The 17,913-nt window shown below is 45.5% G+C and overlaps 1 protein-coding gene across 1 annotated transcript in view; it reads right to left on the bottom strand.

Moving 5' to 3' along the window:
- The window catches only part of LOC144805419 (uncharacterized), a 78,743-nt gene that overhangs the window by 32,622 nt on the left and 28,208 nt on the right, over positions 1 to 17,913 (bottom strand). The window contains exon 2 of the mRNA XM_078671979.1: positions 8,607 to 8,726. The gene's annotated coding sequence lies outside the window, so the exon portion shown is untranslated. The remainder of the gene's footprint in view (positions 1 to 8,606; positions 8,727 to 17,913) is intronic.

Here is a 17,913-nt window from a genome sequence, read left to right as displayed (position 1 = left end):
GATCAGATACAGTAGGCACTACACACGGGCCCGACATTCCAATGGAAGATCAAGACTGGCAGCGGGCTAGGAACTAATATGCATGGTTTCTACTAATGCCCATTTTCGACTGATACATTATAATTTTCTTCAAAGAACCTACTTAACGCCACAACACCTTCATCGAATGGTCAGGTCTTGCCCAGATATATGCTTGCACTGCAACACTGTGGGGTCTGATTTCTTACATTAACCATGGTCCTGCGATGAAATACACTCCTTCTGGCAACTAGCTGTCGAAGAAATGGTGCATGCCACACAACGAAGTATTGAGCTGACACCCAAATGCTGTTTATTAGGCCTCTTTAGATGCCAGAAGGGCGCTAGATAACCTATACATTTGGTCAGTCGCCTATGGAACTGGCATGACGTAGAATTGCAATCACATGGCTGCCCCAGCATGCCCCAACGATTGAGCTCTGGCATAAAGATGGACCTCTTCTTCTATGGCGGACGCTTCTTCCCAGAAGATATCCAGAGTGTGTTGAATGCTTTGACGCTGCCTCTCTCGTCATCGAGCCTGATGATCGGGTAGAGTCCTCTTGGACCGAAACGACTTACAAGCGCCACAGTCTTCCTCCTTACAAACTTGATGTAGGTCGGTGCGAGGGTACTTGGCGTGGCACCCAGGACAGAAATGGAATGAAGTCCATTCCATTTGCAGATGGCTGGCCCTACGCAGCAAGGTCCGACGGTTGCCCACGAGGTTTTCTATCGAAAATGGAGAGTTTGTCGACCTGTTTGAAATGCGTAGAACAGGGAAACGGGTACTGAAACAATACCGTTGAGGGTAGAGTGGACTGCGGGGAACCCAAAGAGCGGTTTCGGAGCGCAGCAATACACATTCGAACCCATTTGGGGTAAAAAACAATCTAACAATGGAGTCGATGCCCATGCGCACTATCACCGAAAGGTGGAGTTACCTTACCTCGTGATTGTAAAGCCTTCTTCAAAGAAAAACAACTTGCAAACATCCGGACCGAACACAAGATGGCAGGAGTATGGAAAGCATGTGCATCTACAGCACACAAGCCTCGAACAGAGGATTAATGGCACCAAATCCCTGCCGTGGTATCTTGTCATGTTGTGGCTGAGTGTGCCATGTGATGTGGCAGGCTATAGTGCGTGGTGTGATTTGGTCATTTTTTAACAGTGCTGAACAGTTAGGCAAATTTTGATTTTCTTTGTTTTTGGGAGCGTGTGAAATAGTGCAGTACCTACCGTATTATGTAAATAAATTACATTGCTAATATACCATAAGGATGTGGGGTGAGTATTATTATGGCCGAAGCCTTGCTGATTATATGCAGAATAACAGGTCTGGGAGGTCACTACTGACTAGAGCAGGTTAGCAGCTGCACAGGCCTTGGGCATTGATCCGATTGAGGATAATATGTGACGGGCCACTGGTGACTGGAGCTGGCTAGCAACAACGCTAGCCTCTGGTATTCATTACAGGCAGGGTAAAAATACATGTCAATATTGACTGGAACTGGTTGGCAGTAGAGTTGACCTCTGGCTTTGAATATTTGCAGGATTTAAGGTACAGGGGTCACTACTGACTGGAGTTACTTAGCAGGATAATAGATCTCAGGGGGCCAATACTGACTGAAACAGTTTAGTATGATCACTAGTCCCAAGGTGCTACTAATGACTCAAGTTGGCTAGAATGATAACGGGTCCCAGGGGCCAGTACTAACAGGAGCTGGCTAGTAGGCTTACATACAGGCCCAAGGGGCTACTACTGACTGGAGCTAGCTAAAAGAATAATAGGCCCAAGGGTGGTGGGGGTGCGAGTGGCACCAGTGACTGGAGTTGGCTAGAAGCATTGACAACCTTTGGTATTGATTAAATGCAGGATTCCAGGTCACAGGAGGCACTGCTGAATACAGCTGGATAGCAGCAGTGGTGGCTTCCAAGAAGAAGGAATTGAGAAAGCATAACTGGATAGACTGGTTTCTTCAATACCGATAATTGTTACACATCATACACATCACTGTCACAACGTGCATTGATATATTACATTACCAAATTACAATATTCTTATATTAATTTGGCGTGTCTGTTCGCCTTAATATGCCTGCAAAGTTACATGATTCTATTAGGGCCCAGAACCATTTCATTTTGTGAAGTCCATCTGCACACTTTCCTGCATCTATTGCTATTGGGAGCGTGTGAAATAGTGCGGTACCTACCGTATCTATTGCTATTTACTTTCCCCTGAGGCGGAAGCCGGGGGCATTCTTCCTATCCCTCCTCACTCGCTGACATTGCAGGAAATAGCGCGATTGTTTATTTTAAGAAATGTAAATATTTTAATTGACGCTGTTTTAATTTCCTGTTACTCACCCACCCGGCTGACTCCTTGGACGAGAGTTACATCGTTCTAGGGCTTGGGCAGCGGGGGGTCTCATTTTCGGTGCAGCCATTTCAGTGCAGGGCTGACACCGGTCGCTGAGGGCGAGGTCGCCATCTTGGGGGGAGGCAGGGTAGCGTTACAGCTCTTGGACGCCTCCCACCCTCCTCCAGACTGGATATTAGAAGACGGACATCCCGTCCGCGCAGCGGGCGGGCGCAGCGGGCGCGCCGATGGCGCGCCTAAGGCAAGCCCGTCTGCGCCCGTCCGCGCCGGACCCGCGCCCAGCGCCAGAACCCCTGCCACTCTGACTTCAAATATCCACTGGTCGCGCAATCAGCTCCTCAATTTAAGACAAGGTACCTGTTCCCCTCCCGACCTATGCTGTCTTTTCAACCCGGTTGACCTGCCTTTTAAATGTAGTCACTGTGATCTCATGATTACTTCCCCTTCCAAATGTCGTGCCTCCCCTATAGAGTCCTCTTTTCCTCGCCGCTCCCCCAGATCGATAAAAGCAGCGTTAGTCAATTGTCGCTCCCTCCCTCGGCACGCCACTGATATTTGGTTATCCATTGTCACCTTGACTTGGGATATTCTATTCCTTACCGAAACGTGGATCAACGACTCGTCTCAACCTGATATTCACCTGGCTACCCCCCCGGGCTACCGTCTGGTGGGTATCAACCGTGAGAACGACAAAACAGGTGGCGGCCTTGCCATAATCTTGAAATCTCATTTCCAGGTTACTGTTAAAAAACTTCCGAATCTTGGGCTTATAGAAGCCATGTACTTCACGATCCTGGACTCTTCCATTATTACTATGGCGGGTATCTTGGTCTACAATCCCCCTAATGCCTCTGCTACCTCACTTACTTTCCTCTTGCACACGATCGCTGATCTTTCCCTCAGACATGCGTATTTTACGATACTAGGAGATTTCAATTTACATGTTGATAATCCCGCTTGCGCTCAAGCATCTCACCTTACGGAGACTCTACTAGGACTAACTCTGCCCCAATTAGTTAAAGGCCCTACCCATACTGCCGGTCACACTCTCGATCTTATATTCTCTAATCACCCAGGCATCTCATCCCTTCCCTCCCTGCCCCTTACCTGGTCGGACCATTTCCTTCTTCCGTTTGGCCTGTCTGTCCCCATCCCGCCCCCTCATTCTACTTTGAATGGAGAGACGGGGAGAAAATGGCACAAAATCACCTGCGATGCCATCGATCCCTGCTTTTCCTACTAATTCGATTCAACTAGGGACCTTAACGAAGAAGTTGTTAAATATAACGCTGCCGTGTTGGCCGCTATCGATACTCTCTCCCCTGCTAACGTCATTACTTCTTCACGAACTAGACCCTCGGCCCCTTGGTTTTCCCCTGCGTTACGTGAGGAAAACACCCGGTGTAAACAATTGGAGCGTAAATGGCGTCAGACTTACGATGCCGACTCCAAAGCTATTTACAAGCTGGCGCTGAATAAATTCCAAAAACTAAAACGCGCCACGATGAGAGGTTACTTCTCAGTCAATTAAAAACGCTGAGAACTCTTCCAAAACACTCTTTAAAATTGTGAAGGATTTTGTCAGCCCTCCTGCCTTGACTACTTTGTGCACCCCTAGTCAGGCGCTTTGTGATGACCTCTCTGATTTTTTTCAGGAAAAAATCACTACATTAATCACACCTTTCGAACCTGTTCTACCCTCCCCTCCACTGAGGGATATTGTGCCTCAGACAGGCTTATTTTCCTTTGAAGAGCTAACTCTTGAGCTGGCCACCAAATTATTTATCCAAGGCAAATCCGGGTCTCCCCTAGATCCAGTCCCTGCTAAGGTAATGGGGAATCTTACCCCTATCCTGATTAACCCTCTTCTTTCCATTTGGAATTCTTCATTAAATTTGGGTCTTTTCCCTCTGGTTCCCATCCTGAAAAAAACAGATGCTGATCCATCACAACTTTGTAATTATCGTCCGATTTCCCTCTTGCCTAAGCCAGCTAAGATCTTGGAAAAGACGGCTCAGTACCAACTGGCTAAATACTTGGAAACCGAGCAGTTGCTCCACGACTCGCAGTCGGGCTTTAGGGCTACAGTACTGAGACCGCTCTTCTTGAGGTGTCAGAGACCATCCGGGAGTGTGCGGACAGGGGTGAGGAGGCCATGTTGGTTCTCCTCGACCTGTCCGCCGCTTTCGACACTGTCTCCCATGAAATTCTTCTTAACCACCTAAGGCAGTTGGGAATAGGTGGTAAGGTTTTAACTTGGATTAGATCATTCATCACTGACCGGACTCAGAAGGTCTTTCTCCGTCCCTTTGAATCTGAGGACAACCCTCTCCTGTGTGGAGTACCTCAGGGCTCTGCCCTAAGCCCCTTATTCTTTAATGTTTATTTAGGCCCTCTGGCACGGGAGGTCGAATCCTGGGGGTCAGAGTGATCTCCTACGCTGACGATACTCAGCTAGTATTTTCATTCCAAGATCACTCTGATGCTAATTTCTCCAATTTTCGGAACTGTCTCAGTAACATCTGCTCCTGGATGGCCACTAATCACCTTGTTCTGAATACTGACAAAACTGAGGTCTTGTTTTTTAATCAAAAAACAACACTCTCCAGCTCCTTGTGGTGGCCACCTGTCTTGAATCCGCCCCCTACCCCTGCCCTGACAGTACGCAACCTTGGTTTTCAGTTTGACACTGATCTATCCTGCAAAGCCCAGATCAATAAAGTCTCTTCGGCTTGTTTTGTCAAACTCCGCATGATTAGGAAAATGTTTCCTTACTTGCCAATAGACTGTCGTAAAACCGTTGTTCACGCTCTGATCACTTCGCATTTAGACTATGCGAATAGTCTCTATGCCAGCGCTCCCCGGTACCTTACAGATCGTCTACAAATGGTACAAAACGCTGCTGCAAGGCTGATTGGAAATATTCAGTTTCGTCACTCAATATCTTCATACCGGAATAAACTCCACTGGCTTCCTATTTCCCACCGCATCCAGTTCAAGGTTCTTGTTTTTGCCTTCCGCGCGCTCAACAGCTCTGGTCCGGTCTACTTGCAAAAAAGACTCAAACTCTCTCAATCTATAAGAACGTTGAGATCCAATAGCCTCCGCCTCTTGGTAGTTCCTCGATTTCGCCGTTCCAGGTGCGGAGGCAGAGCCTTTGGTGTAATTACGGCTAAACTGTGGTCTTCCTCTTGACCTGCGGTTTACTGAGACCGAACCTCTGTTCCGACGTAAACTTAAAACCTGGTTGTTTACCTCTCTTTAACTCACTACTCACACTTTTAGCTGTTAATCTACCAGCGCCGGGACACCCCCGTCATAGGGGTAGCTGCGCGCTTTGTAAGCTTCTTAAATAAATAAATAAATAAAATCTTGTAGTAAATCGAATATTGACAAACAGAAGTGTTATTTCCAGAAACAGTGAATTCTGCAGCTTGTCTGTGTATCTTTTATCTGCACCTCACGGACTCCTCACATTTCTCTCGAGAGAAGATCCTGCCTCCTACTCATTAGTGTTGTTTCAGTAACTGTTTCTATCACGTGTTCATGTTTCATTGACTTGTATTAGGAGAAATGTGGTTCCGTGAATTCTGGACCCATGTTATAAACATCATCGTAGCATGACGATTTTGGTATCAGCAGACCGAAAATGACGAGTATGCTATATACGAGTATTTTCGGCGTATTCGAGTGACAAGATCACCATAAAATCAGAGATTCCGTTCTGAACCCTCAGGTTCCATTTTGAGTACGGCAGCCATTTTGTGGTTGCCCTCACATTAGGCCGATGACTAAGGCGAAAACGAGTCTTAGGGACACGTACACTTTTGCTGACTTCTGTGTGACCTGGGCAAGCTGACTCCATTGCCCGAAGCCAAACCTGTTTGGCCAGTTCCTTTCCCAGTGGCCGATCGAGATTAGGAACCAAGGCGCAGCATGCCATAAACCCTTCATTGCACACAACTATGTCTAATCTTACTCACACCTGTCTCTGTTCTTTTCTTTATGACCTGTTTTACGAGGAGGAGGTGCCCGTTTTTATTAGGGGTCCAGCCGATTATCTGATGAAAAGTGTTGGGCCTTGCCGGGTAATTGATTGTGGGTTGAACAAACTGAAAATGAGCTTGTCATCATGATTCTGCTTTTCTTTGTCGAAGAAATATGTGAATGGTCAACTGTAAAATAAGGAATGTTTGCCTGAAGCATAATATTTTGTATAAAAGGGGAAGGCTGGTTTTGTAAGGTTGAGCAGTCTCATGAGAATATACACCGTGTTGGTCTTCTAGGATACCTGTTATTACTGGCTGCAGCCAATAAATTTGATCTTTGAAGTCACCAAGAAGTCTCTGCGTTTCTGTAGTCTGAGACAGGAGAACTCGAAGTCTTTGGGTGTGTCCCCTGGCACCGCTGGGTTCTTAAAAACCCAGTACTTCAGAAACGTGTATAAAAATACATTGTGTAGCATTAGCATTATATACTTCAACTTGCTTTAGGGTGGATGCTCTCGTCCATTGCAAAGACAATTGTCATTTGGTAGTTTGCTTGGCCTTTTGCTATTTGTGCATTAAATGTATGATAGATGTGTTGGCCTCCCGGTGTGTTGTGTTTTATTTTACATAGCACAAGAGATTTATTTATTTATTTAGTGTATTTTGGTATCGCGCACAGCTACCCCAACGGGGTGTCCCAGCGCTTCTGTGTAACTTCATACTGCATAGAAGGATGTTAAAAAATAACAATCAACAGAACAGGTGGGTTTTTATGGCTCTCCGGAAGGGTTGTTCCTCCTCGATCAACCGGATGGCATTGGGTAATTTATTCCAGAGAGCTGCCGTCAGTACGGGGAAAGATTTTCCACCGGAACGAGATTTCCTAAATCTAGTAACAGTGAGGAAGTTTTTTGAAGAGGAGCGTAGGGTCCTGGAGTTGTTATAGGGAATCAGGCACGTGGCAAGATAGGCAGAGCCCTTGCCTCGCAAGGCACGATGAGCTAGGACCAGAGCTTTGAATTCTGCCCTTTTTTGGACCGGTAGCCAATGGAGTTCATGACGGTGAGGCGCTATATGCTCACGTAGGGGGATACCGCTGACCAGTCGCACCGCAGCATTCTGAACCGTCTGGAGGCGATGACAGAGCCCTACAGACAAGCTAGTGTACAGGCCATTGGCATAGTCAAGGTGTGAGGTGACTAGTGCCTGATGAGGAATGTTGAAGAAAATGACAGTCCAGGATACGCATTCTTCATATAAATCAACTCACAGTATAATGTTCTAGAGGTTCAGTCCCACAGATATTATCTCTAACTGAACACCCTCGGAAGCATGTGCTTTTCAAACCAGTTGCCCTCTGATGCGGCGTCCTCGCTATTGGATAAGTCAATAGGTCCTGAATTTTAGGAGGGTTACCGTATCTAGTGCACTCTGTTAGACAGCGCTCACCTGTGGTAATAAGATGTTAATATGCACCTTATCACCTATGCACGGTGCAGGGCTTTGAGTTACAGAGCTCCTCACACTGTGGAGAAGATTAGGTCACATTTACCCATTTTCTCATATTTGGTCCTGATTAAATGGCAACAGATGGCTCCATGACTACAGAAGGCATGAAAAACATTGACCTGAAGTATAGACCCCAGCTTACCAGCAGGTTCATAGGTGATCGACACTTTCACACAGTGATAGGGGCCATTAGTTCCTCAATTTCTCTGCCACTGTTTTTAATCTCAACATGGACCAGGATGATCACATTAACTATATTGCGGCAACTGGTCAATAGTTGATCTTTTATTCAGACTTCACCAATCTCACATCTTATGACACAACATCCTCTGTCCTACTATGCTCATCCGGCATACTTAATAAAAGATCTCCAACAAAGTGCCCTCTGGTGGTGCCCGCCAGGCATTGTAGCGCCGGCCTGGTGAGGAGTATAGCCCAATAATGAAGCATGTCACCTTCAGGTGAGTGAATGCAACTGGTCTTAAAAGCATATGCTTCCTAGGGTGTCTGCGTTCAGTTACAGATAATGTCGCTGGGACAGAACCTCCGGAACAGTATACTGTGATTTGATTGTGTTTTATTTTAACAAATGTACATAGCAGATATCGGCGCTTGCTTGTTTCACAAAAATGATCGGATACCTGCCTCAGAGCGCACTTCTTACAGACGAGTAAGGGGTTATCATGTTGCTGTTACAATCTCCTTACCTGAGCGAGTTATCGGGAACGATGCAGGGGGCAGAACCAAACCAGCCACACGTGGAGATCAATGACAAATACTGAAGAATGAACAGAGCTTCCAAGCTGGTGACCATTACTTAATTGACCCTGAAAATAAAAGAAGTTTTTAGTATTCTGGTGACTCAAGATCATTAAAACAAAGGTTATAAATTCAATATTATGTCAAATACTTAAAAAATGGAACTGGATGTGCTGAATCGATGTTGCCCCAGGTCATGCGTGACACCTTCCACCACTATTGCTTATGGGACTTGTAGTTTTGTTTTTCTCATTAAACGGATGGGTTCTAAAGTCCCAGTGTTCTAAGCGATGTTAGTTAAAATCAGAGGCCTGAGTGAGGGTGAAGCATGACACTGCTCTGCTTAGCAGTGAGATGAATGACAGTTCCTCAGCCCTTCCATTCTTTGACAGACAGAGGCTCGTCAGCCGTTCATATTTTCTTGCAACGAGAAAGAAACTTTTATTGCAGCTTGTGTCAACTGAAGAGATAAAACCCCTGGGCGTGTTTCATTAACTACTGACAAACATGAACAATCAAGAACTTGAGTTTCTGGAAAACTATCAAGCACCCAATCAAAATCAGCCGCCCTTCACACCCAGGAATTCTTGAGGCTTTGGAGAGAAGTAATTGCACGTGGTATAAGAGGAACACTACATCGAATAAAAGCTCACTTCTCAGGGATGTACTGAAATGCCAGCCTCATGGCACACTTAGCCAGCTCTTCACCTCCTCCTCCTCAAACTGTTGACCAGCTATCAGGGCAAATGAGCCTGCAGCAAAGCATCGCTGGCTTGGTTCCACACCGGACCAGGCAATGTGGTCAACTCCATACTCCTCCAAGTCAGCATGCTCTCTGGTCGAGCCAGTCCTAACCCCACATGAATGTTCCCCATCACAACTATTTTAATGGTACTAAGTTATGTTTCTGCTAAATGTAGGAGTCAAAAAGTGAAAGATTTTACTAGGAAGTACTGAAAGAGAAATCATGAAGTTTTTCAATATTTCTGAGTCTGCCACAGTACACAGGAGCATTATTTCTCTACAGCAGCAAATCATGTATGTGCCCTGTAGAAAGCTTGTTTGAATGAAACATGGAATTTATTGCAGCTTACAATTCATGCAACAACATAGAGTGCAAGATAACTTGTGTTATTATTCCAGCAGAACGAAATGCCATTCCTAATGTGTACGTCATTTTAAAGACAAACCCAGAAAAATGTACGGTCAGTGTTGTTCTTCTGCCTGTTAAAAGACAATCTCCATTAATGTGTCAGTAATTAAAACACTATGAGAAACCCTACTCTATGGCAGGGTGCTGCCTGCCACTATATTGCAGGTTACTTTCAAAATAATCTGATTTATACATACATACTCCAGGGTGCTGCCAGCTATCGGGTCTGCACACAGCAGTCTGGAGCCACTCAGGAAGGAGGTAAGCTCTTCATTTCATCGTAAGCCCTTAGGGTACATTCACAGCCTGATGGGTCCGGAGAACTTTATCCTCGCTCTAACTGCGCCGACGTAGCCCAACATAGTCTGTGTTGTGTGCTGGGTGATGCCTGGCATCTTATTATCGTTGGCGGATGGATGAAGCTCTGATAAGAGCTACTACAAGAAGAGCAGAGAAACAGGACCACAGATCGCCACAGAGTGATAACTGCCCAGAAGCTGAAGAAAGAACTCTGGAACAGCAAACCTCCTACACCCTGGAGATTCTCCAGAGTAAACAAATGATGGTAATGAAATGCAAATTGCAGCATTAAGGTCACTGTAACACTGGGCAGGGGACGGGAGGAAATGAACCGGATAATGTTGAGTGGTGGCGTAGTGAACTGACGTCCTCCCCCTCTCTGCCTCATTATCAGCATGATTGGAACAGAGGAGAAGCCTGTTCCTGGGAACTAGCTGACGAATTGGATGACGGCCCGTTAACTGGAAGAAACACGAGTACGCAGCTCCGCCCCCTGATGACGGCGCGGGATTCCTAGTGGGTAAAAACACGGAAGAAGATGTCCTGGCGTGTGACGTCACCGTCCGAGGATCGAGAGTGGGAGAGCGGCCCGGAGGAGCAGAGAACGGAGCTTTTGGAGGCGAACCCGAGGACGACAGGAGGGAGCCAGGAGGCCACTGGATCCGTGAATCGCCGTGGCACACTCCCGAGGGAGGAGTGTGGCTACAACAGGTACGGCAGCGTTTGGAGGGCTGGGTAGGAAGACGGGGTTCTTCTAAACCGTAGCTACGTGTGTGCCAGAATATCTGCTCAACCTTTCTTTGTCCTCACCGTGTAAATATACCCCTCCTCACCAGTAATCACGCCTCTGCACCCTCGCACGTTTAATAAAGTGTTTAGCACCTTAGCACGGGTGTCTCCTGCACTTGCCCGGTTCCCTGTGGGACAGTCCAGATAGAGTACATATCCTGACGATCTGTACCTGTTTCTTTTCCCTGGCGGAGTCCAACTAGGAGTTAGGAAGAATGGAAAATCCCCTGAAGTCTGCTTCTTAACCATCTGGAAACAAGACCATAACCAGACGCCATCACGGACCCCAGAGCTTTTCAGAGAGACACCTTGACAACCCGACATAAAAAGACGTTCTCCAAAATAAAACCTTACCTACCCCGAACTGGTCTTAGGTCTCTTCTTGATCCCACGCCACAACAGGTGTCAGAAGTGGGATATCCCCCTTCCATCCCGCAACAGAAGATGGACCAAATCATACAACACCTTATAAAGGGACAAGAAAAGTTAGAATGGGCGGTAGAAAGACAAATGACGTCGGCTCAAGCAGACAGGGAAGTTTTCAAGAACACCATTACGGCCCAAATCGAAGGCTTAAATAAGGTGGTCCAACAACCCAGTGCTTTACCCGGTGGGGAACGAAGAGCCACCCAACGCATCCCTCGGAGTATCATTACAAAAATACAACGCTGGGGAGGATCCAGATGCCTTTCTGACTAACTTTGAAAGAGCAGCCTGTGGTTGGGCAGAAGAAAAATGGCCCTTCTTTCTGGCCCCATTGTTAACCGGGGAAGCTCAGGCTGCATACCAGGTGGCCAATGCCACAGGGAATACGCCATATCAAGAGATCAAAGAAATAATCCTGGACCACATAGGATTAGATCAGAGGCCTATCGTGTACGGTTCAGGAAAGAAAAAGGAATTCCTGGTTAAAACCCCAAGACTCTATGTCTCCGATTAAAAATGGCAGCCGATAAGTGGCTGAAACCCGAGAGCAGGTCCAAAGAAGAGATAATGACTAGTATATACTTGGAACAGTTTCTGGAAGCGTTACCATACGGATGCCAACGTTGGCTTAAGCAACATTGTGGCCTTACTGCCCAACAAGCCGTAGAGATGGCCACCAATTGTTCCCGAGCGCAGACTAGGTCTCTCGCTTGGGACCAAGAAAAAACTACAAAGATGTCCGCAGTACCAAAACCCGAGAGGAAGTTTAAAGTGAGCCCAGAGCAGCCAAAAGTGAAACCCATAAGAAAGGAACCAGTTTTCAAAGCCCCCCAGTGCTTCGAGTGCGGCGAATGGGGCCATATCGCTAGACTGTGTCCCAGAAGAAAGGCCCCTGAAAAACCAATGGAGGTGGGGTACATACCTATGGCCGTGATGTACACCGCTGAGATGGGACCATCTATGTAAGGGTAACGGTCAATCAACGACAAATAAGGGCGCTGTTGGATTCAGGATGCAGGCAGTCCGTGATCCAAAAGAAACTAGTGCTACCCCAACAGCTCACTGCAAAATGGACATTTCTATGCCCTGGTCCTAGTGGACTACACAACTAGGTTTCCGGAGGCCTTTCCCTTAAGAATCCCCAATGCTAAGAACATAGCCGAGAAATTGATAGAATTATTCTCAAGGGTGGGATTTCCAAAGGAAATCTTAACACACCAGGGGACCCCGTTCGTCTCCAGACTGATGAAGGAAGTCTGTAAATTGCTAGATTTGTCTCACATAAAAACCTCAGCCTACCACCCCCAAACAGATGGGTTGGTAGAAAGGTACAACAGGAACTTGAAAACAACCCTAAAAAAAATGCTCTCCATGGAACACAAGGACTGGGACCAAGTCCTACCGTTAGCACTATATGTACTGAGGGCCCAGGTACAAAGTAGTTTAGGTTGCTCAGCCTTTGAACAGCTGTACGGCTGACAACCTCGATCCCTCTTGGAAATAACGAAGGACACTTGGGAACAAGAGAAACACCACAAACAGAAAACCCTACTAGAGTATACTCAACAGCTGTAGTCCTAGCTCAGCAAACTGAGAGATTTGGCATACTCTTCCTTAGAAAATAGCCAGAACAGGCAAAAGAAATATTATGACAAAGGCAAGAAATGGAGAACCTTAGAAAAGGGAGACTGGGTTTTAGTGTTGTTACCCTCATCCACTAATAAATTCAGGAGTGAATGGCTGGGTCCCTATCCCATAGTAGGCACCATAGGGAGAACCACTTACAGGGTCCAGATCTCCCCTTCGAGGAGGCAGACCTTTCACATCAATCTATTAAAATAATGGATTGGTCCGATACTCAAGGTAGCTCAATTCGGAATCCCTACTGGGTCAGAGCAAAGCACCTTAGAACAACTGCCTGTTAATGAAGAACTTCCATACGCCCAGAAAACTGAGCTCCAAAACACCTTACATCCCTTCTCTTCAATGTTTTCGGACCTGCCAGGATGAACACTTTTGATAGAGCACAAAATAGAAACAGAACCAGGGAAATGTGTTAAACAAAAACCCTACAGGGTGCCGGCAGCATGACGACAGGATATAAAAAGGGAAGTACAGGACATGCTCAAGTTGGGAGTTATCCGTCCATCTAGAAGTAACTGGTCGTCCCCTATTGTAATGATTCCTAAACCGGACTGGACGACCCGATTCTGTATGGACATTAGAGCTTTAAATACCATCTCCTCCTTTGATGCCTATCCCATTCCCCGGGTGGATGATTTAATAGAAAGGATAGGCGAAGCCAAGTTTATTACCATGCTAGACTTCACTAAGGGGTACTGGCAGGTACCCCTTAGGGAAGAAAATAAACGAAAGACTGCCTTTGCAACAGAGGAGGGCCTATAGGCCTATATTTTCAAGATGCCTATCCATAACTCCTCCTTGGGTGATTTCTGAGCCTCTTCTTTTCCATCTTCAGCGCCTTGATGCCTACGGGTTTAGTCGCGCTATTTACAAATTTCACTTAATAATAATAATAATAATATGAGTTCAACGTCTTGCCCGTTGGGCTGCATGGGGCGCCTGTGGCCTTCCAGAGGTTGATGAATACCATCCTACACCCCTTTTCCTCCTTCTGTTCCGTCTATCTTGACGACATTGTAATTTTCAGCAATACCTGGTCAGACCACTTAACACACTTAACAGCTATTCTGGAAGCCCTACACAAGGCAGGGGTTACACATTAACACAAAAAAATCTAGAGCGGCATACTCCAAGGTTAAATACCTGGGGTATATGTTGGGGGAAGGTGTTATAGCCCCTCAAGAGGAAAAAGTAAAAGCCATCATGAGCCTTTCTAGGCCTTATAGGCTATTACAGGAGATTTATAGACAACTTTGCGGTGACAGCAGCTCCGCTCACAGACCTTTTAAGAAAGGATATTAAACCGTCTTCCATTCTAAATACTTTGGAGGAGGCTAAACAAGCCTTTAAGACCCTTACAGTGGCCATAACTACAAGCCCAATTTTGATACCTTCCAACTTCAGTAAACCTTTCTCTTTAGCCACGGATGCTTCGGACATGGGCTTAGGAGCTGTATTGTCCCAAATAGGAGACGACGGATTAGAACATCCGATCCTCTACATTAGCCGGAAACTACATCCTAGGGAGTGCAAATATCCCACGATCGAAAGAGAATGCCTGGCGATAAGGTGGGCGGTGGAGAAATTAAAGTACTACCTAGAAGGCAAGCCTTTTGTACTTTATACAGATCACGCCCGCTACAATGGATGAATAGGACCAAAGCCCATAACCCTAGAGTACTCAGGTGGTTGCTTTTTCTACTGTCGTGTATTTCTATAGGTTCTGAATCGATCCCCCTATTCCTGACCCTATTCTGGTTAAACTAACTAGCTAGTTAACTAACAGTCAGCCCATGAGGCAAGAAAGCCCCCATGATGCAGATACCGTTATCTGACGCAGTCACACTACGGCACAGGAACGTGTTATCTGATTAGGTCATAACGCTTGAGATCTAATTAGACAAGCGACATTCCTCCAGCCCCTGATAAGGCATACGACGTTCTCATAACAAATCAAACCTATGACAACCTGGACAATCCGTGCGGCCATTGTTTTGATTTCACAGAGAACTTTTGCAAAAGAATGTGCTAACGAGCAAGTCGTATGACATCTTTATTGACGTACCTATGTCCATCCTTACGTCAATCCCGGCACCTTTAAGGTATAAATATTGCCGACCTTGCCCTATGCAAACACACGCGTGGTGACAAGACGGAGCAGCCATACTTGCCGAAGCCGAGAGCAGAAGCAGACCCCGCAGGCAACAGCCCCGCCTTCCTGACGCGCTGAGAGACGCGCTGCTATCTCAAGCCGAGAGACCCAGCACCGGCGCTTCTGGGCAGCCCTCGCAGGCAGCCTGGAATATCGAGAGCAGAGAAAGAGATACCATTCCTCATCCATCCTAAATTCCAGGTACAGAACTGAATAACCCCTCCTAGAGAATTCTTTAGTTATTCACTTGGCAAAAACAAACTTAACTTAAACTGTAACTTTCTATTCCCGCCCACGCATTAGACTTAGGTCAGGTACACGGGGTAGGCGTATTTAGAAACACCAGTTGAGTACGTTTAGTCAAATGTATATGTGTATGTAAATATATTTTAATCATTTTAAAACATCATATGGCTCAGAAACCATATCAATGTTTTTACAGTATTATTTTATACTATTGCTTTTAATGTATGCACTTTACTTAACTATAAGTATTGCAATAATATCGATCCACTTCTCATGTATGAGAAAAGAGACTGATCAATAAATAACACCTTTTTATTGAACACGCCCGTCTCTTCCTTTTCTCTACATTCTGATGAGACTAAGAATGCACGTACTGACTGAGTAAAATAATTGCCTTGTGCTCACACGACTCTTGAGATTGACTCTTGATTAGGGGAGAGCAAAGTTGTCATGTTCTATGGTTGTCAGAAACTAAATCCCTTCTTGTCTAATCAGGGGAGGTAATTCTCTCTTGAACATTCGAGAAAGTTTCTAGCGAACTCTGAGCTTAGCTGGCAAACCCAAAAATTAAGTCTAGTATCGACAGTAGTAGACCTAGTTAACGTCTGGTCTAGGCCTTTACTGCTGTAGGTACTATTCCAATGCGCAGAGCCTATTGGGAAAATAGGAGCTACACTACATGGCGCCCAACGCGTTTGGAAAGGGCGATAAAACTAACGTAAGACATTTAGAGTAACTCAGTCGTGCTTTCTCACTCAGACCCCTTTTCCCAAATACTCCAAAGACGTCTGGAGTGGGTGAAAGGTTATTATATCCTCCAAAACCTCGCAGGGGGGAACTCCTATGTATGGTTCTTGGTCTAGTCAACGTTGAAGGATAAAACAGTTCCAGAATATTGTGCATCTAATCTCTGTTTCCATAAAGAAACCTGATCTGCAAACAAACATAATACCATCCTGTCTGTAAAATGGCAGAGAGTGATGATGAAAGAGAGGCAATTAGATTAGCCACTGAAATAGCAGATGCTGATGCTACCATGCAAACAGCAGACCCGGATATAATACTCATCCAGGTCGCCAAAAGGAGATCTATAACCTTAAAACTTATAGAAAATGGACTGACACCTAGAGGTGGCACAGTCATATTCGTAATTGAGGCACACGAATATCGGCAGACAGAGGTATACTATACATGGATACATTTTCCAGCAGCGAATGCTGTAACAAAGTACTTCCACTATTACAAAGTAGAGGAACCTCCTGAAATGTACACTCCTTTCGAGGAGGTGGAAGTACCACTCAAATTCCAAGAGCATTTGCTCTTATTTGATGGCGCCCTAAAACATAACAATCACATTACAAGGCTCGGTCCTTTAGGAAGACCAGGAGCGACGTGGCCGGTAGGATGGGATGAGGATTCTCCTCCTCACAAAATCCAGTTAAAATCACAACCTACTGCACAAAGGCAGTACCCAATTAAGCAAGAAGCTAAAAAACAAGTAAATGAAATACTAGATCAGCTAGAATACCAGGGGGTGATTGAAACTTGCACCTCACAAATGAACAATCCTTTGTTTCCGGTCTCCAAACCAGACAATTCGTACCGTCTAGTTTTGGATTACCGACACCTTAACACATGTTGCAAAACCTTTGCAGTGCAAAACTCACACAGTGCTGCACTAATGAATAACATAGTGCGCAAAAAATACAAAACAACCTTGGACATCTCCAATGGATTCTTTTGTCAAAATATAGCACCAGAGAGCAGATATTTAACTGCATTCTCAGTAAATGGCACTCAAAAACAATTCTGTCGGTTAGCCCAGGGGTACAAGAACAGCCCGGGGGTATTCTCAGCGAGAGTAACAGAATTACTACAACTATATGATGATGAAGCATTATCTTATGTCGATGACATTTACTTAACAGATGATGACTTGGAGACTCACTTGAAAAGAGTGAACACCATAATACTTGGTTTCGCTGCAGAGGGTTACAAATTCAACTTCAAAAAGTCCAGAATTGCCCATCTGACAGTCCTATTCTTAGGATATGAGCTATCAAGTGAAGGTAAAAGCCTGGCAGACAATTTCCTAGAGAAATGTGCCGTTATCCAAGCTCCTAAAACACTAAAAAACCTACAATCAATTTTAGGCTTCCTAAATTTCGGAAGAACATACATTGCAAATTACGCAGAGAGGGTGAAACCCCTTTACGATCTAATTAAACCAGACTTTAAAAGATCCAGTTGGACTCAAACACACACAGAAATTTTGAGATCCTTACAAACAGACATGCTAATTAAAACAAAATTAGAAACACGTGATAACACACGCAATCTTGTGATCCGAGTCATCCCAGGGAGATGCGGATTCACATACCTGACCTCTAATGAGGGAGAAAAGGTACCAATTGCATTCAAATCACACTTGTACACAGAAGCTGAACAGAAATTCAGTAATACAGGAAAAATCATTCGTGCAGTTCAAACCGCAATAGCTAGAGAAAAAGACATAGCTGACGGTAGACATATCACAGTCAGAACA

Source organism: Lissotriton helveticus (genome assembly GCF_964261635.1).
Source record: "Lissotriton helveticus chromosome 1_1 unlocalized genomic scaffold, aLisHel1.1 SUPER_1_unloc_1, whole genome shotgun sequence".
NCBI classification, from domain to species: Eukaryota; Metazoa; Chordata; class Amphibia; order Caudata; family Salamandridae; genus Lissotriton; species Lissotriton helveticus.
Note: the sequence above shows the minus strand (reverse complement) of the source record. Positions and strands in the feature narration are given on the sequence as shown.